This window comes from Myotis davidii, unplaced genomic scaffold (genome assembly GCF_000327345.1).
Source record: "Myotis davidii unplaced genomic scaffold, ASM32734v1 scaffold221, whole genome shotgun sequence".
Lineage (NCBI taxonomy): Eukaryota > Metazoa > Chordata > Mammalia > Chiroptera > Vespertilionidae > Myotis > Myotis davidii.
Window position 1 is genome coordinate 596,637 of NW_006293349.1, and position 21,882 is coordinate 618,518.

The window sequence follows — 21,882 nt, forward strand, 5'->3', positions numbered from 1 at the left end:
CCAGATAAAGAGCTTCACAGATAAGAAAAAGCTAAAGGAGTTGATCACCACCAAACCAGTATTATATGAAATGCTGAAAGGTATCCTTTAAGAAGAGGAAGAAGAAGAAAAAAGTAATGATAAAAATTTTGAACAACAAATACACATCTATCAACAAGTGAATCTGAAAATCAAGTGAATAATCTGATGAACAGAATGAACTGGTGATTATAATAGAATCAGGAGCATAGAAAGGGAGTGGACTGACTATTCTTTTGGCGGGGGGGACAGGGGTGTGGGGAATGTGTGAAGAGACTGGACAAAAATCATGCACCTATGGATGAGGACAGTGGGTGGGGAGTGAGGGAGGAGGGTGGTTGGGGAACTGGAAGGAGGGGAGTTATGGTGGGAAAAAAGAGGAACCAATGTAATAATCTGAACAATAAAGATTTAATAAAAAAAAGAAAAAAGAAAAAAAAAAAGCATAATTTTTATGGTTGTATATTCCATTGTATTGCTGTATTGTTTATTTGATAAATTCTCTAGTATTGTCATTTAAATGATTTATTTTGTAGTTCCTATATTTTAAATGATGCTACCAAGATCATGACTGTTGATAAAACATTGTCTTGGACCCTTTCCTTCGAACTCCGGTTTTTTACGAAGGAGCTTTGACTCTGGGACTACTTGCTACAGTCCCATTAACGAAGAACAGTCATAAACGCATTTAGCTCTATTCATGCCCCTGACCACAGCTTCAGTTGGCTGAGTTAAGAATGCGCATTATTATTTGCATGGAAGGTGGTTGAAGAAAGCGAAAATGTGTGTGCCTCGCAGCTGGGGTCAGCTTTGTCAGCTGAAATGGTGCCTTTCCTCATCTGCTCAGATACTCTCGTAAGCTGTTGGGGGAAATTCTGGTGCAGTGTGGTTTGGGGAGCCTGTAGCTATAGAATTGCTAGCAAGAAAATGCACATTTAGGTCATACAAATGAACAAAACTTGCACTTCAAATAGTTAAATTATTTTCTTCTTGCAGATTTAAAGAACTTAGTGCCATTTTATTGTGCTCCTTTCACATGTTTCACCACTGTGTGGTGAAGGTATATCAGAAAAGCTACTGCTAAATTAAAAATAAAGAGAAACTGCCCTGAAAAAAAGATTTTGATTTTTGTAGGGATATTTTGGTGTATATCTAATAATTTCAAACCAGTGCGTTGACCTCAATGTCAGTGTTCAGAATATAATGGGAAAATGTGAGCTAACAAGTTTCAATTATAGAAAACCACAGGCAATAATTTCTTCTTTTATGGTTTCTTCTTATTCTCATTATTGTATTATATGCATTTAGAAATATGTTTAATGCTTAACCCTGTCTCCCTGGAATTAGTGGTCAGTAGATTGTGGCAGCGGTTACAGTTGTTTTCAATACCTATTCTTCCCTAGTTCAAACCTTAGATTGGCTGGTCACCTTGCTAACAATCTAAAGAGTATACACCATTTTCTCTTGTAATTAGAAGTGGCCATGGGGCTTAGAGTTGGCGAATGAGATTTAAGCAGAAATATGTGTGTGTTATAGGAAGTCCCTTTAAATGGCAGGGGTACATCTCTGTGTCTTCTCCAACATCCCCCTGGCTGGGATGAGTGTGGGGTTGGAGCTTTAGCATCTTTGCTCTAAACTTGTGAGTGGGATCTCTGTGAAGTAGGAACCCCCCCCCCCTCGGAAACAACAACAACAACAACAAACAAAAAACACCAACAGTCTAGATCCATGCTACCTCCACATAAATCTTGTTTTGTCTACCTTCAGGATTATTACCAGACACAGAAATGAACTTTTTATTTAAATTACTAATATTCCAAGTTTTTGTTACCAGAACTAAAAATCCTCATTTTGCATAGGTCTAGGGCAGCGGTGGGCAAACTACAGCCCATGAGCCGGATCCAGCCCGTTTGAAATGAATAAAACTAAAAAAAAAAAGACCGTACCCTTTTATGTAATGATGTTTACTTTGAATTTATATTAGCTCACACAAACACTCCATCCATGCTTTTGTTCCGGCCCTCCGGTCCAGTTTAAGAACCCATTGTGGCCCTCGAGTCAAAAAGTTTGCCCACCCCTGGTCTAGGGCCATGGTTGGCAAACTGCGGCTCGCGAGCCACGTGCGGCTCTTTGGCCCCTTGAGTGTGGCTCTTCCTAAGCCTTAGGAGTACCCTAAGTAAGTTAATAGCAATGTACCTACCTATATAGTTTAAGTTTAAAAAATTTGGCTCTCAAAAGAAATTTTAATTGTTGTCCTGTTGATATTTGGCTCTGTTGACTAATGAGTTTGCCGACCACTGGTCTAGGGTAAGCCTTCCTCTTTGTATATTGTGGATATGTGTTTAAGCATCGTATTAACACTAGATGTCTATAAAATATCTTCACATATAAAATATTTATCCCATTATATATTTGTTGTAGGTAGAAGAGTAAAGATGGGATCCAGCATAAACCAGAGATCTTGAGACGAGAAACACATTGCTGTGTGTCTGACATGTTCCTCGACAGCATGCACAGGAAGGGTCACTAGGTCTAGAGCAGCGGTTCTCAACCTGTGGGTCGCGACCCCTTTGGGGGTTGAACGACCCTTTCACAGGGGTCGCCTAAGACCATCGGAAAACACATATATAATTACATACTGTTTTTGTGATTAATCACTATGCTTTAATTATGTTCAATTTGTAACAATGAAAATACATCCTGCAGATCAGATATTTACATTACGATTTATAACAGTAGCAAAATTACAGTTATGAAGTAGCAACAAAAATAATTTTGTGGTTGGGTGGCACCACAACATGAGGAACTGTTTTAAAGGTTCGCGGCATCAGGAAGATTGAGAACCACTGGCATATTTTTATTGTTTGCCTGGACTTTGTATCACTTGAAAGAGTCCTCATTCATAAGGCTTCGTCCTCTGAGAAATTATTAGACAAGGCATGTGGTCTGCAGTGGCGGAGGGGGTGCACTTGCTTAGCTGATACAGCTCCTACACGTGTTGTAGCTGAATGTTCTGAGACCTCAGTATCTTTATCTCTTAGGGGCCTGGTCAGCCTTCTACAGAGCTGGCTCTTTGTTAGACAAATGAGCAGACCTGCCAGAATGCTGTGGGACCAAGCGTTTAATCTCATGAAATGTTATCATTCTCTTCAATCAAGCAGGTTGAAGACGGCTCTTCATGGTGGCTGAGGGAATTCGGGGCTTTCACCACTGCAGGGAGCGGCGGGGGCACCTATAATGAAGAGTGGTCATTTCCCTCGGACTAGAATCCCTTCACCCCCTTTTTCTGATAAAATCCCCATCCCTTCCTCTCTCCACTGGTCCCAGTGGGAGGGAATGTCAGTTCCCTATTGCTCTGGCCCAACAGGGACTGTACTTTAGACGTGGCCCAGCACAGTACCTCACTACCCTGGTCACAACAATTTGCTCAAGGCCGAGCATTTTAAACTCAATCTGGGCTAAGCGAAGACGTTCCATGATGTTTCTATCATAGATGAAGGATGAGTGACTCTCTTTACTTTGGAGTTACCATGGCCAGTATACTTTTGAAGCTCTTTGTAGCCACATCTCCACATCTCACATTTCCAACCCTCCTGTTAACTTGCTACCACCAAATGGAGAAGACTCGTTTGCAAGCAAATGAAGCCAATATCCATCACACGGCAGAGCTAAGGGATGGAAAATATGCTGAGGACATCATCAGAGCAGTAGGGTCAGCATATGTGCAAATGTATATAATTATTAAACAGTGGCTATGGCTTGGGTATCTGTCTTCTCTAATACAATATAGTTTTGAGTTCATTATTTGAATAGATAACTATTGGACCATAACATACTAGCAACATCAGCATAGAGTAAGTGTAGGTATGTGTGAACACATACGTGTGAACGCATTTTTAATATGTACTAGTAAGTTTAATAAAAGCTAGCTATCACTGACGAATACATTAGATAAAAGGAAAGACTAGTCTTTCTAAATTCTGTATTCTAAACTAGGTTAAGGGAGCTCTTTCACCTCATTGTAATTGCCTAAAAATAGTGCAGCCTCCACCAGTAGTTACTGACTTGAGCCCCAAGGGGAAATGTTTGAAAATGCTATGAGCTTCTTGACATGATGATGTGAGCTACACAAACCAGAACATCTGCAAAGTGCTATGTAGTTGCTACGTAATTTCTTTTGCTGGTTAATTTTAAGGTCAAAGGCTGTGGTTGTGCTTTAATGAGTACTTAAAACGTTGTTGGAATAGCACTGAAAATTGTATGTGAGGGAAATAAAATGCTAATGCTGATGCCATTTTTATGCCTGGCTTATGGTAGAATCTGTACACTGTGCTTACCTTATCATTTCAAGAGGTTGAATCTTCACGTGTAGCACATGTGTCAGGAAGGAGTCAGATCCTGTTGGCCCTGGTGTGCTGTCTCTTCACTAACGTGTTCAGGAATGGGGAGCCTTCTAGACATTCAACTCCGACCTCATAATCAAAGTTCCCCTTTCCTTTCCTATTGTGGCTTCTCCTCCCCCAGGATAAACGAGTTTCATGAGAGACTATACCAGGACCTGTAGCTTAGACATCAGGCCATTGTTGATTTATCGCCTCTCAGCTGCCAGCCTGCACCCCTTTGTCTGTGTTGTGACACTACGGTTGGACCTTCAGTTTTATTGTTTCTGGGCTGGAGTTTGGCTCTCCTTGTGGGATGTGGGGGATGCAGGGCTGAAGGGTGAGAGCGACTTTTCCAGCGGGTCCTGAGAGGGGAGGGGTCTCCAGAAAGCTGTCTTGGCCAGCGCACTGGGTGGTGTGCTTCTGCAGTGGTTTTTTTATGTCCACAGAAGTCTAACCTCAGTCCTAATGCGACTTTCTTCTCTAAGTTTCTAAGTCTTCGTAGGCATTTTCCTCAGCACTAGCGGTGTGGTAATTTTCTGTGTCTGTGTAAGAAATGACCACAAACCTAGCAACTGAACACGTGTAGTTATTATTTATTTATTATTATTTATTTATTTTTAATCCTTACCCGAAGGTACTTTTTCCATTGATTTTAGAGAGAGGGAAAGACAGAGAGAAACATCTATGTGAGAGAAACGCTGAGCCAAACTCCTGAGGCTGAACACAGGCACTAGTATTACCTCAGTTTCCACGGATGAGGAGTCTGCACACCCTTTGGCTGGGCCTTCCGCTCGGGTGTAACCAGCTGGAATCCGGGTGTTGGCTGTGCTGTAGCCTCATCTGGAGACTGGACTCGGGAGGAATCATCTTTCATCTTTTTTGTTGTTGCCTGTTTCTTTTTGATGTGTGTGTGTGTGTGTGTGTGTGTGTGTGTGTGTTCAGAATTCATTTCCTGTGGCTGTAGGACTCGGGCCCCAGGATCACACTGAGCACTGGCCGAACCACCCTCCGGCCCCGAGGTCACCAATGTTCTATTTCGTGTGGCCCTTTCCACAAGCAGTTCACACGTGGCTGTTTGCTTTGGCAAAGCCACTTGGAGACTCTTGTCACAGCCCAGATTAAACCTCATCTATTATATACTAATTTGGGGGGTGATATCCCATTGTGCCTTCCATCTGATATTGGTTAGAAGCAAGTCACGGGTGTGGCTCAGTGGTTGAGTATCGACCTATGAACCAGGAGGTCATGGTTCGATTCCCAGTCAGGGCACATGCCTGGGTTGTGGGCTCCATCTCCAATGTGGGGTGTGCAGGAGGCAGCCGATCATTGATTTTCTCTCTGTCATCATTGATGTTTCTATCCCTCTCTCTTCCTCTCTGAAATCAATAAAAAAAAAAATTATTAAAAACAAAACTACTTATTTCTTTTCTAAAAAAATAAATAAATAAAAAGAAAAGGCATCATTCTAGCACGTCACCCAATGGGTCAGTTAGTGTCAGTGCACAGGTGTGGCTGCTCCTGCCTTGGCTGCCTCTAAACACCAGGGAGGTCTCTTTACCCCTTTTGTTAGCTCGTCGACTTTTACCCGGTTCATAGTTCTTCATATTACACTTGTTGAAAACACTGTGGTTTGCCTTGCATTGAGATCCTGACTGACACAGGCTCTCTCTGTGGTGTGACCCCAATGTCACTCATAGAGCTGAGCTGTCTCCACAGCTGAGGTCCCCAACCCTTGGCCTTGTCCTCAGAGGAAGAGCTGATGGAGTCAGAACTGCAGGAAAAGTTGGGATAAAGAACGCACTGTTCTCAACGTTTACCGAGTGTGATAGAATTTTGAATTAATTCTCCATACTCGCACAGGCTCCACTCCGCTCTTCTGACTGCAGGCCAAGCAGGCCCAAGTTCAATGGGGGCTCCAGAGGGCATATGCCCTTTCAGTGTGATAAATCTGTTCGCTATTAAGCTAAATGTTTCTTGACTTTCAAAAGGAGAATATCAGGATGGTCCTTAACATATTTATTTGCCTTGCTGTGAAGGTAGTCAAGGTCTGCTGGATTCGTGATGTGCTAAATCAGTGTTTAGCTGAGGTGCTCGGGTGGTTTTATTGGGAAGGTTAGCTACAAAAACGAAGGTGTGAGGTTATTGGAGGACAACATGACATCCATTACATTAAATGCCTATTAAATTCTCCGATAGTGAGAGAGGATTTCTTAAAAGCCAAGAGGGAATAAAGCCTTCCAAAAAGTGAAGTGATGTGACAGTTTTCTTCCTATAGAAAAGGTTTCTTTTGACACAATTTCTGGATACTTTTGCAGCAATTGCAAACAGCTTGTAGTTGATAAAGAAATAAAACAAAGTGGAGGGAAGGGGAAATAACCAGGTTCTTTCAGATACTAGGAGCTGATATCATTTATTTTCTTTTTCTACTTGCTTTGGTTTTGCCAAAGTAGTAACTTCAATCTGCTCTGCCTTTTCCCTTTAGGCCTGCAATATAGACTTTCAAAAGCAAAGTCTTAGGAGGTTAATTGAAGAATAAATCAGCCCAAAAGCATCAAAAGAGGCCTGAAAACACTACTTAGATGTATTTTGTTTTTTAAAGAAAATGTGTTTTAAGATGGTAAAGTGATTTTAAGTGATATTCAACCCCAGAGCACATTAAAGCTTTGGAGAGCACAGTCAGAGTATAATCATCTTGGACTTTGGGTGCAGCAAGCAAGTGCTAGTGTGTGTACCTCACCTTGATTTATGACCTTAAAGTCATTGGGAAGCAAGCAACAGACTTCTCACCTTGGAATATTGGATTATCTTCTGTTTTAAAAATGTCCTAAATCACCAGTGAATTTCAGGAAAGTACGCTATATTAATATAATTTATACATACTTGTTTCTCTGATTGTTTCTCAGTTTTAAAAAAATGGTGAATTTGAATTAATTATAAAAAAACATTATATTTAAAGGGAGTATGGCCCAGAAAACAAAATTCTCGTAGCATTATTTGACCCAATCAAGGAAGATACATGGGCCAGTCCAGTGTGGCTCAGTTGTTGAGTGTCGACCTATGAGAGAGGAGGTCACAGTTTGATTCCCCGTCAGGGCACATGCCCAGGTTGTGGGCTCCATCCCCAGTGTGGGGGTGCAGGAAGCAGCCAATCCATGTTTCTCTGTCATCATTGATGTTTTTATCTTTCTCCCTTTCCTTCCCTCTCTGAAATAAATAAAAATGTTTTATTAAAAAGATACATGGAAGTTCTTTGGAACAGGTAGACCTACTTCTCCTCAGCATGCCCAAGGAGGAAATCCAGAGGTTCTGTATCAGCCTTTTGACCAGAACCATATGATAAAGCATATTACTGATAACCCTGGGCTGGTAATTGATAATTTCTAGAGCTGGTGAGTTAGCTCAAGGTGAACATTTAAATCTAGGACTCTTGATACATGTGTTGTAGGGTGTGCCCGTGAAGGCGAGGCCAAGACCCAGTCCTCTGGCTGAGGCTCCCTTCCCTCAGTCACCTCTTGTCCACCTCATTTTAAATTGGCCCCGTGGGACCACCCAGAAAAAGTCACTACTACGTAAACATTTGGAATTCAGGCACATGAGGTATACCTGAAGGATGTATGAGGTTGGTTGTAGAACTGAGAGACACTAGACTGCTAAGAGACGAGTGAGAAAAAGTTTGCCATGGAACAGATAGAAATCTGGGTGGGGTGCTGGGCTCCAGGTCATAGTTGTTTGGTATATAACATTGCAGCTGACATTGAAACCTATACTTACCTAGACATCTTGCTGGCTAATGTGCCCTCGGGAGAGAAATGGGTGGCATGTGTGAAGTTACAGAGCTGTCTCTAGTACTGGCCAGTTTTCTCAGTGGTTAGAGCATCAGCCCTCAGACCGATGGGCCATGGTTCAATTCCTGATCAAGGGCATGCACGTTGGTTTCAGGTTCAAACCCCAGCCAGATTGGCACATGTGCAGGAGGCAACCAGTTGATGTGTCTCTCTCACATTGATCTTTTTCTCTCTCCCCCTCCTCCCTCCCTTCTACTCTCTAAAAATCAATGGGAAAAATATCCTCGGGTGAGGATAAAAAAAAAAAGTTGAAGAGCTGTCTCAGTAAATTCTGTATCACTTTAGGGCCCAGGTTACCTTTTGGGTTATCTCATTCTCCTTCCTTCCCCTCAGTTTTGCATAAACAGAAATATTCTCTTCACCTCCCTGGTCTGCAGGCATAAGAAGGGACCAGCACTTTCCTGGACAAACTGGCTTTCAGGTGGTGGCGGTAGCTTGGCTGTTGGAAGGAAGCACAGTCTGGCTTAAGGGCAACTGAAGTGGCGAGGGAGGTGCATTCCTTCGGTGATTTCCACAAATACTGAAAAGAGGGACATTTCACAAAGAATTTGGTCTCCTATTTGAGGACGAGGGCTCAGAACATGAGCTGTAGATCTCTAATAATGAATTTTTCTAACTCTGACAATTTAATTTCTACTAGAAAGATTACTTATTTTTCAGATTGCACAAGATCTGGGCATAATTGTCAATGTGACTTCACTTATATTTAAAGCTTGGCAACATTTGGAGGGTTTTGGTTAAAATGCCCAAAAAAAAGGCAATTTAAAAGTGAAGAAAGGCCTAGAAAAAAATTTCAAAATATATTAATTTCTCAATTACACAAGATTACCTGATACGGAACACCTAATATAAAAATGAAAGTAAATGTCCTGGTAAAAGAAACATATATATGTTTAATCCAGTATGAGCAGGACAGGCTATCGAATTAATGATATTGAAAAACAAGCCACCTACCAGAAGTAAATGAAAATGGACCGCATTTCAGAGTATACATGATAATAAATTCTAGTTGGAATAAAAATGGAAATGTTAGAAATAATTTTAAAAATCTTTCAAAACAAAATCTTAGAACTTTGCAAGTATGAGAGAGTAAAGGAAAACTTCTGAATCAGCTATAAAAACCCAGATGCTTTAAAAGTAAAGACAGGCAATTAAGTAAAACTATAATTATATACATAAAATTTCTGACTGACAAATTATACTCTAAAGAATGTTAAGAAATAGGGCGATGTAGAAAATAGCTGTTTGCAATGCTGATGAGAGATGAAGGGTTATTATTTAATGGACATAAGGCTTTTACATACTGACAAGGGAAAGACAGCCCGAAGAAGAAGTGACAGGGACTTGTGAACACAGTGAGCAAGTCCAAAAGGCCAGCCAAGTGGAGAGTCTCAGCTTCTCCAAATAGTAGCTTAAAGTTCAAGTCACAAGTAGCTCTCCTTTATATCCATCAAGCCCACCAAAACTTTAAATATAACTTTCAGAAGGACAATGTGGAGAATATGGAAGTGTGAACTGTTTCCACTTTTTCTTTAAGAGTTTGGCAACATGTATCAAAATTTAAAAATGCATGTCATTCAAACGGATTCCACAACTGAAACCTAGCACACAAATGTAAGCATACAACATGTAAGAACATGTGCAGAAGAATGTTATTCTTCACATTCAATTGCAAACAAAGTAATGCTATTCACAGGGGAAAGGCTGAATGTATGTTGAAATATAAAAACTAATTTGAAAGAATGAATTTGAATTGTTCTGGTAATTCCATGATTATAGGATTATAAGAGTATGGGAGAAATATGGAAGGATTAGATTTGTGACATGGTTCCCCTTGGGGTGAACAAGTATATGGGGCGAGGTGTTCTTGTGAAGATAAGGACTTATCTTTCAGTTACGCTGAAAACTGAATGCATGAGGTAAATATTTTCTATAAGCTAATGGATATTAATATTCCTATAAATGCATGTGCATATGTATCTGTACAAACATGTATGACAGAATGACCACCGACATGTTAGCAAGCATGAGTGGCTCAGATTGGTGGGAGACCAAATGACTTGATTTCTTCCTTATATTTGAATGCTCCCTTAGAGTTGTTTACAATGAGCATGCATTATTTGTATAAACAACCCTATTTTCACTGTCAGAAAGAAAAGAGTGATCTGTCATTTGTTGAGCGATGTTTATCACACTTTATATTGGTCATAGAAAGTCAACATATAATACTCATGTCAGAGGTGACTTTTTATTTTTTGTTTCTACTACTTAGACTACATTTTTCAATGATTATGTTTTGATCCAGGGGTGGGCAAACTTTTTGACTCGAGGGCCACAATGGGTTCTTAAACTGGACCGGAGGGCCGGAACAAAAGCATGGATGGAGTGTTTGTGTGAACTAATATAAATTCAAAGTAAACATCATTACATAAAAGGGTACGGTCTTTTTTTTCAATAGTTTTATTCATTTCAAATGGGCTGGATCCGGCCCGTGGGCCGTAGTTTGCCCACGGCTGGTTTGATCTGTATGTTTCACAGGTCCCCATGCATGCTCACTGGAAAAATAAAATGGTAGTTTAAGTAGAACTGAGAAAAGAGCTTATTCTAAGTAGGTGTGTTTATTGTGTGAAAGTGATTGTAACCTGAGCTTTGTCTACACAATACTATGGAAATAAAAAAATTGTGGGCTTTGAGTTCTTGCCCTGACATTAGTCAGAGAAATATAGATTCTAAGTTTCTTTCATAAAAAGCCTTATAAAATCCAAAACACCTTGGTTAGTAAAGATGAAAAGATAAGGCAAGCAAGACTGGAAGGTATTGGTGTCGCAGAGGCCTTTTGTGACTGGTCCAGGCGAGTGAGTCTGGGTCTCCACGCAGCAGAATCCAGGGGATTGCGTACATGTGTGCGGGTTTACTGTGAGGAACTGGCTCACAGGGTCTACAGAGGCTGTGGCACGAGATCTGCAGTCAGCAAGCTGGAGACCCGCCGTGCTGCTGGTGTAAGTCAGCTGAGCCCTAAGACAGAGAATGCTGGTGCCCAGCTCCGAGGGGCCGTGTAGCAAACCCTCCCTTACCCACCTGCTGGTTCTGCCAAGGCTTCCAGCAGGTCGCGTGAGGCCTGCTCACATGGGGAGGGCCATCTCCTTCGTCTGCTGGTTCAAACATCAATGTCAGCCAGAAACATGGCCTTAGAGTCTCCCAGAGTAATTTTAAACCAAATACCTGGGTACCCTATAGCCCTTGGGGCCCATCAAATTCCCCATCTCACCCAGAATGCTCAGGCTGCCTCCGTGTGAATCTTGGCCCCACTGATCTGCTGTGTGATTTTGCATAAATTACTTGATCACTTTATTCCTGAGTTTTCTCATCTATAGAATGTGAGGATTAAGTGAGAGGGTTCATAGACTGTCACCTGGCTTTTTCTAGCCATATAAGATATGCCAACTTTATCATTATCATCATCATCATCATTATTATTCCTATGATTCTTATCTTTTGTCATTTAGAATATCCTTACTCTACATTATGCACAAGAAACAAAGCTTGGAACTGTAGTTTAATCACTAAAGTTATAAGTTACAATTTTTATAAGAAATGATATTTCTGTACCTAAGCTATAGAGTGTATTTTGTCTAATTGAATTTGCTTACTTATATTCTAACACTATTAGAACATAATAATGTCATTATTTTTATGGTCACTCCACCACCATATATAGTGTAGAAAATTCTGCTGGTCAGAAAGGCTCAGATCCACTGGGTCTAGCTTTCTTCTTCCCCAGATGACTCAGACCCTCATCTGACAGGCAGCCTGGCTTCCCACAATACTAGTCATGGAGGGAGGGGAGTACAGAACAACAGATGGAGTCGGAAGAAATGAAATTATTTGGCTTAATTATCATCACTGTGATGAAATACTAAAATAGTGTCGATTTAATGTAATGATGCTCAATATCGAGACTATAAATGTGCACATGATTTCATTTATAACTTCAATGGGGAAAAAAATACAAAAGGGACATCAGTAATACTGTCAACAATAAAGATAAATTTTTAAAAAAGGAATCATAAAGGGAGGCTCTGAAATTAGATCATATGGGTTCAAGCCTTGATTTCTTTCAAGTGCCAACTATTGACATAAGGCAAATTATTAACTTCTAATCCTTCCTTTTCTTATCTGTAAAATGTGAATAATAATGCATTCATCATGGTGTAATATTTAAAAAAAATAATTCATGTAAGTACTTTGAACAGTGGCTGTAACATTCAAATGTCTTCATTTTACCTGTTAGTAATATATTACTGCTATTATTTCTCTAACCTCATATTCTTTCAGATTTGTGTATCTAATTGCCTCCTAAATATGTCTACTTTTATGCCCTATAGGCATTACAGTTTTAGTGTCTCTAAAAGTAACATATTCCCCCTAGCTGGTGTGGCTCAGTGGTTGGGCATTGACCTATGAACCAGGAGGTCATGATTCGATTCCCCTCAGGGCACATGCCTGGTTGCAGGCTCTATGCTCAGTAGGGGATGTGCAGGAGGCAACCCATCAATGATTCTCTCTCTTCCTCTCCTTTCTCTCTGAAATCAATAAAAACGTATTAAAAATAAAAATAACACATTCCCTCTCCTCCTTATCTTTCCTCATTTTTGTTACCAGATCAGAAACCTGGTCATCTTATAGTCTCCTTTACAATCACCAGCTAGTTGCCAAGCAAGACTGTTACTTATAGTTTCCTTAAATCTTTGTTAATCCTTTTCCCAAGTCACTGCCTTGATCCCATCTGCAGGTCAGATGTTCAGGCCTGATTCTAGCCTGAGAGTCCTCATGACACCTCCCTAGTATTGTCACACCTGAAACGGCTGGGCGCACAGAATCAGGACTGGGCCAAACTGAACGGACACCTCGTCTTTAACGTGGTGTCTCTTTCCTGCCATGGCCATGGGGCAGCCATGGGGCCGCCATGGGGACACCTGGGGACCTTCTCGTTCTCTCTGTTCAACTACCACCTGCTTCCTCGAAAGCTCAGTCCAAGCATTGATGCCCCTGGGCGCCTTTTAAATCACCCGCATAGTTTTCCATTTCTCCTCTCGGTGTGTCCAGAGTGTCTTGTGAAAATGTTTACCAGAGAATCGGTGGTGCAGTTTGCAAACAAGGACGGTGACTCTTACGATCTTGTGTCTGAAACATGGTCAGTGCTAAACAGTCTTGCCGAGTAGGAAGAGAAACCAAAATGACTGTGACCTTGGAGGCTTTCTCAGGAAGGGGCAGAAATTCAACAGCCTGTGTTCCTTTCCCATCTTCCTACCGTAAGAGACGGCCGTGTGCTATTGATAGCAAGGGAAAGAAGAGATGCGTTGACCTTAGTTTGAACTTGAGCACTACCTGGTAACTTGAGAACTCCTGCAGCTTAAAGAAAAACCATAATTTCAAAAACATTTCTGTGTTCATAAAGGTGGATGTGCTGGGCCGATGGCTCTTTCATATATAAGATCCATTTATGCCTTTTTGTTTACGAATTGTAATCTCTACAAAAGGGACTTAGGTTGCTTTATTAACACAGCTAAGCAATATTTACAGTATTTCCATAAATTGATTGATTTAGACTGGATTTTAGTAATGTGCATATTATGAGAGAGAAGGAAATGGGATTTATTTTTCAAATTTCACTCCACTGGAGATGTTAGGATTTATATAAACTAAAGGATAAAGTGAAGCTTGGGTTGGTACCCATTTACTGTTGGTTCTTATTAATTTATTTGGAAATGTATATAATTAGACTTCCGCAACTAACTTGGAGACTTACAATCTTGTTTTATATTGCTTACCTGTATAAACATATACTTGCTAAAGGATTGACTTTTTGGCTTGGAAAAGAAAGAGTAAGATTTTTTTAATGCAAATAATTTGGAGTGATTTCACCAAATGATACTGTCTTTTTTATAGGAACCCAAGGTTAGGATCCTTTAGGACAGCGGTTCTCAACCTGTAGGTCAAGACCCCTTTGGCAGTTGAATGACCCTTTCACAGGAGTCGCCTAAGACCATCCTGCATATCAGATATTTACATGACAATTCATAACAGTAGCAACATGACAGTTATGAAGTAGCAACAAAAATAATTTTATGGTTGGGTCACAACATGAGGAACTGTATTTAAGGGCCAGGAGGTTGAGAACCACTGCTTTAGGAATACTTGCTTCCCTGGGCAAGGGAAGGCACGGTGATTAAGTTACAGAACAGCCCCCCCTGTAACTGCTCAATCTTCCTCTGTTTAGACGTCTCAGGCTGTTCGTCAGGGTCCTTTGAAGTTCATCACTTTCTTTGAAGGTGATTTTCATTATTCCCCTTCTCATGTCACTAAATGTGAAATCTGCCCTGGAATTAGATTAAAACTAGGTTTCCAGCAGAACCGGTTTGGCTCAGTGGATAGAGCATCGGCCTGCTGACTGAAGAGTCCCAGGTTTGATTCTGGTCAAGGGCATGTACCTTGGTTGCGGGCACATCCCCAGTAGGGGGCGTGCAGGAGGCAGCTGATCGATGTTTCTCTCTCATCGATGTTTCTAACTCTCTATCCTTCTCCCTCTTCTCTATAAAAAAAAATCAATAAAATATTTTGAAAAAAACAAAAACAAAAAACTAGGTTTCCATTCGGACGCAGAGAACATGTGTTGGTAGATTCTGCCTTCCCTTATTCCACAGAAGCAGAATGATATTGGCATTAGCTGTTGTTTCCTGTACGTATCTTATATGTCAGGTACCAGAGTATATCCATGGTGCTCTTTGTGGCAATGCTATTGGACGACGCTTTTTATCACTTCAATGTCTAGTCCGAGTGCAACAATAAAACTGCTTTCAGGACTAAACAGGTGCCTTTCTAGGCAGAGAGTAATAGTACATGGAGTTATTATTTGGCAGGAAAACCAAAAGAAAACAAAAGAAAGCTAAAACAATTTTTCTGTAGGAGCTTGAAAACAACTATAATTTATAGGTAAAAATCTTCTGTAAAAGAGAGTGTGGAGAAAAAAGCCAACTATCTGCAGAGTAATGGCCCCAAAGAACATCACACACTTTGAGCTCCCACTGCGCAAAGAGGGAGCAAAGGGATTGCTTTGTCACAGCAGCGATTTGGCTCAAATACCCTACGAATCAGTTTAAAAATATTTTATTGATTTATTACTATAAAGTTTTTTTTCCTCCTAATATTTTTTTAACATACATTTATTTTCACTTGTTTTGTTAGGTTTCTACTTTTAATGTAAATTCAGTTAACAGTTCAGCAACCGAAGAGTAACGTTTCTTCACCTTCCCAAAGCAGACACTTGCTCTTTATCAGGGTGTGAGTGCTCCTGAGTAATGCTTATGCTCACTTCTGGTTTCTCCTCCCAGAGGGAAGGAGCTACTGATGCACCACTCCTGGGCTCTCCACACTCCCTGCCCCTGTTACTAGCTCCATCCTGGGAAGGCAGGGTGATGGGTCAGGCTGGTAAAATCAGGAAGAAAAACCTGGTATGCAGAGCCCAGCGTGCTCTTGGTTGCCTTAGAGAGCAGGGTCCTTGCGGGAAGGTGTTCTCCTCCAGCGATGGCCCTGCTGCAGGACTGATGGCCACGTGCAGAGATGGGAGACGGGGCTAACCTGCCCAGGTCTGGGGCTGACGCACCCACAGCCACATGGTCTAGCAGCAATAAGGAGGAGTGCAGCCTGAAGCCAAGGTTTTCTCCTCCTCAGTTTGACCAGAACCTGTGTGAGATGCTCTATGAATCTTTTACTGGATGATCCCAGGTGGATGTGGCCCAGGAGGATAGAGAAATAAACAGGAATGGAATTTCTTGAGCAAAGGATGCATGAGGAGACTCTGGCCTTGAGGCCGTGGCTTTGGGCTGCAGGGTGGGGACAGGCATTTTGCCTCGGTGGTCAGTAGAAGCTTCTCTGAGAGAAGAAACCGTCCTGAGCAAAGGCTGTGGCCCAGCTGCAATGACCCTGTCCTTCCTGGTGACGGCAGCTCCTGGGTGGGGCTGAGGGACAATATTCACGTTGTATGTGGGATCCCATGAGGGCGATGAGAGCTGAGCGAAGGGTCTGAGATAGTGCCTCGCGGGGAGGGTCAGAGGCCTTGGTGAGAAGATCTTGATGCAAAGGTTAACTTACAGGCAGCACGGCCTCGGGGTGAGTGCTCCTAAGAAGCATTCTTCTGGAGTGACTTCAGGGTAGTTTTGACCAGAAAGAGCAATGATCGTCTTAAGAAATTTGAGTAATTGCTAGGTTGCTTTTATAGGAAAGTAATTCTTATGTAACTTCAGGTAGCATTGTTTGAGAAATACTTTAGAAACTATCATAAAATGTATTTTGGTTACAAATGATGACTATAGATGTAAAGTTTAGTTTTATAACTGATAAAATAATTTTAAAAGATTACTATTATATTGAAGACACAACAAAGTTCTCAAAGACTTCATTGATCTTTACTAATATGACCGCGGCTCCAGTTTGAGAGACAGTAGACCAGGTTAATTTCAAAAACTTCTTCTGGGTTTTGAAATTCCCTGACAATAGAGTGAAAGAGTGAATGGGTGGGCAGTGAAGGGTGAGTGCATAGTTTAAACATCAAAGCTCTTTCTAATGATGTGGGATTTTTTTCTTCGTTTAGTCATAGAGTGGCATTTTTACATGATGTGTGAGTGAATATTTATTAAGATTTGTACTGCCTATCACATGTTGGCAACAAGCCTGGAAAAAAGGTCAGGCAAGTTAGAAATAATGGTGCTCTCAAGTTGTTATTAACTCTCTTAGCAAAATAGCGGTGTCAGCGACGATACTGGGAGAATTAGAGGTCAAGTGAATGGTACCGATAGCCCTGTAAAAGCACAATGACACAGAAGTGAGCAGCACATTCTAATGAGATGTTCCTGGGGAGTATCGTTAACTGTGTGTGAATGATGCTGGGCTCCATGGCATTGTAAGTGGTAGCGTAGAATGGCAGGCCGCTAAGGAGACTCTTCACAGAACTGGGTGAGTACGAGACAGTGGTTTTGCCAGCCCTGTTGAGGAGAAAAAGAAAAAGAAATAAAAGAAATTAGTAACTGAAACTTGCCCCAAACAGAGATCAGAAATATACAGAATTTGTCATAAGACCTTGAGAATGAAAAGAAGAACATGAGAGAAATTAAACTGTCTTAGAACTACATTCATATTGCATCCCCGAGCTGGGCTGGAGCTGGAGAGATATTGAAGGGATGAAGCGAGATCCATATTATATTGATGGAATAAGACACTGCAGCAGGTGACATTATCACCTCTGATATAAAACCAGAAATACCTGAGCATTTTAGCAGAGCACAGGTGCCTGTTCATTGTACTTGCTACTTACAGCAAAGCGGTACAATTGCATATGCTGATGGTTCCTGAATTTGGGGGCAAAGGGGAATATTGGAAAGCTTCCAGTGAGAGATCATGCTAATAAAGATAACAAATGTACGTTCACCTTATTGCTCATTTAAAATGTTAAACAGGATTCATAAATAGTCAGTAGTTAGTGAGTTTCTTTATTCATTTTGCTTCAGTGAACATAGAAGTATTTCTATGCCTGTAGGATTTCTCCGCTCCTTAGTATCCCTAACCTGCCTTATAATTAAGAGTTCATGCTCATTAACTTAATTTTCCTGCTATATAGATTTTATAGAATCTAAATTGATTATTTTAATACATATTTTACTGTTCTCATTTCACTAATCATATGCATAGTACATATTTCAATGAACATGTAAAAACTGTAGTATATATTACTTTCCATTTCTTCTGGCAAGGCTATTTTAGCTGCTGAGTTTAAAACTAGAAAACATTTGTACTAATAACAATAACTACCATTTATTTGGGGCTTAGCTCTATGTATGCACTTTACATGCATTACTTCTAATTCTCAGAATAACATTGCAACACAGTGTTATTCCTAGTTTAGAGGCAATCACCAGCGTATGAGGAAAAGGCCTGTAACTGTTGGGCTTCAGAGGCCTAAACTGTATTACATTCTACTCTTCACCCTGTGCCTTAGTCATGGAGCAGGACTGTTGGGTTTGAGCAGAGCAGCAAAGCCATTGTGCATGGCATAGAACAAGGGATGTGTGAGGGGGTGGACCTTTCACAGGTGCAGGGGCTGGTCCAGCTTCGCATGCAAGGCTGTGCTTCTGTGTCTGGCGTTGGGCCTGAAGCCAGTGGGCAGGCAGTGGGAGTGGAAAACGAATGGGAGGTGCAGTTGAGCCAGAATTAACTGGAACTCAGGAGGATGGGATGAGTTGCACTGTGATAAATCGGTACCTGCAGCTGACTTGTACCACCGGCGAGCCTTCGACTTCAGGGTTGCCAGTGAGTGTGGAGGAAGCAGGAATACGTGGTTCTAAAGCTGATGTGCATGTGGGGCAGGATTGGGAGAAGCTAAAGGAAGAGGTCTGTTTTTATATAATTTTATCTTTTAATAAATTTTTATTGATTTCAGAGAGGAAGGGTGAGGGAGAGAGAGATAGAAACATCAATCATGAGAGAGAATCATGGATCGACTGCCTCCTGCATGCCCCACACTGAGGATAGAGCCCATAATCTGGGCATGTGTCCTGACCTGGAATGGAACCACGACTTCCTGGTTCATAGGTTGACGGTCAACCACTGAGATACGCCAACCAGGCTAAAGGAAAAGGTCTTAAGGGGAGTTGGCCTTGCTGCTGGGCCAGTTGCAACTCTAAGTCCATAAAGCAAGCAAGTGGGTCAATGATGGTTTGTGTGAGCTTCAACAAAGCAAGAGTCTGCACTCACCCCTGAGGCTGCAGTCCTACTGTCTTCCAAGCCTCCTGCAAATTTTCTGTGGCCAGTCCTGACCCAGGACCATTTGGGCATCAAATCTGAGAAACAGAAGGTCCAGAGCAGCTAAGTTGATACAGTTTAAACCCACCGCACTTTACTTGTAGACATGGCTGATTTTTCTAGCAAAAATAACATGTGGAAATATGTTTTCAAACAAGATACTTTGAGTTTTCATGCATTTATTTTTCTTACCAAATATATTCATAGTTGCAATGTCTGGATCTATTAGGCAAACAGGTATATACAGTAATATTTGTTAGGAGAGGAAGAGAAAGATGAACATTTACTTACCATTTACAATGTTGTTTATTATTTTGCATAAGGGAAGCCAAAATGATGAAATCCATGGACAGTTCTATCCACAACATTTTTTGACTCAAGCAAGAGGCATCTGTAATTCTCAGGAGTTCTAGGTGGATGGAGAAAGTGATAATGACATCGTGAAAGAAGGGTGATAGAGCGGTGTTTGTTTACTCTGTGGTTGCCAGCTCCAGATATGAGCAGGAAGTTTCTGTAGGCATCAAAGAGCCTAATGAAAACATTGTAGAAATGACATTTTCAGTGCAAAGAAATAAATCTAACCACTTTTAAAGAAAGGGATTTAATGTGTCTACAAAAAGCATATTACAATTATGCATCTATCCTTGCACATTTTTAAAGGTTTCCAGACTTTTAAAGTGACTCTACTAGTAAAACCTTATTCCATTAGTTTAATTGCTAGGAGTAAAGTTGCTGAGTCAAGGGTTTGAATATTTTTAAACTTTCAGTAAAGAATTATTAATTTACACTCTCATCAGTGATACATGTATCTGTTTATCTATGTCAATGCTGGGAATTAACTTATCACAAATACTTAAGACATGTATTGAAAGGCATTTATCTTTATTTTTTTTACTTCAACCTGTGATAGTCTCTGTACATCTCTGTCCCTCTTCTTATGAAGACATCAGCCATTGAATTTAGGGCCCAGTCTAACCAGCGGGTGGCCTAAGTGAATCATCAAAACTCTCTCACAGAGTTGCTCCTACCGGTTAGTTTTTTGGTGAGATGATGCCTCGCATTTATAATATCCTTAGATTCATGTGTCAGTTTGCATTGCAGCTCACGCTCCCCTGATACCTTGTTTATTTTTTATTTGCTCATAATAAGTCCCTCTTCATGGTGTACAGTTCTGTGAAAAAATGCACAGTCATAAATCCACTAGCACAAACCAGTTAAAACAACTGTATGGTCCCCAATTTCTTTTCTGCTCCTTGGCACTCAATGCCCACAGCTTTCTGATAACCACTGATGGCCACTGGTCTGTCTCCCATCTTTATAGTTTGGTCTTTTTCAGGATGTGATATATGTGGAATGATAAAATTGCAGGATTTGGGGTATGACTTTTTAAAATCAGATATTTAAGCTTTATTCGTCACATTTGATGAATTCTATAGTTTTTTTTTTTTACTGCTGTGCACTGTTCATTACATTTTCTCTTTAAATTTTTAAAGTTACAGTTTACATTCAATATGACTTTACAATAGTTTCAGGTGTACAGCATAGTGATTAGACACTTACCTACTTTACAAAGTGATCCCTCCCTTAAGTCTAGTAACCGCCTGACACCACACATATCATTGCAATATTATTGCCTATATTCCCTGTGCTGTACCTTACAGCCCTGTGACTGTTTTGTGACGATCAATATGTGCTTCTTCCCTTCACCGTTTTCATCCAGCCCCTCAGCCCCACCCCTTTGGCAACCATCAGTCGGTTCGCTGTATTTGTGAGTCTGTTTCTGTTTTGCTTGTTCATTAATTTTGTTCTTTAGATTCCACATATAGGTGAAATCATGTAGTATTTGTCTGCATCTGACTTATATTACATAGCATAATACTCTCTAGGTCTACACTTGTCAGAATGGCTATCATCAATAAATCAACGTGTAGGCAAGGATGCAGAGAAAAGGGAACCCTTGTTCATTGGTGGGATTGTAAACTGGTGCAGCCACAATGGAAAACAATATGGAGGGTCCTCAAACATTAAAAATGGAACTACCTTATGACCCAGCAACCCCACTTCTGCATGTTGATCTGAAAAATGATCCAAAACACTAATTCAAAAATATATATGCACCCCTATGTCCCCTATGTTCATTGCAGCATTATCCCATTATGTTGATGAACTAGTTAGTTTATTTCCCTGTTCAAGGGAATCTGAATTATTTCCGGTTTTTGGAGGTTATAAGTAGAACTGCTGTAAGCATTTATGTGCATATTTTTATATAAACATGTTTTCAATTAACTTTGGTAAATCTAGGAGTGGGATTGCTGGTCTTTTTCTGGCTTACTACCTTCCTGTCCAGCTATCCTTTATTCCTGGCAATTTTCTCTAGACACACACAGCACTAACAGAAACAGCAGCACTTTGAGTAGCAGTGGCCAGAAATATGATCTGGAATCTCTTTTTATCAGAATAATCTAAGTTTAAAAAAAGCAATTATTTCACCCAAAATTTATCCCTATATCCCTAATAACAACTGCTACTAAACTGTTATTCTCTCATTGGTCCTAACAAAGAGGGTGAGTTTGACATGGGATTTATAAAAACAAACAAACAAACAAACAAACAAACAAAAATGTGGTATAAGTGAGAATTTCTTTTTTTTTTTTAGGTGGTATTTCAGTGTGATTTTATTTATTTTTTTTTCTAATATATTTTTTATTGATTAAGATATTACATATGTGTCCCTGTCCCCACATCACCCGCCACCTCCCCTCCCCACATCTCACTGCACAATT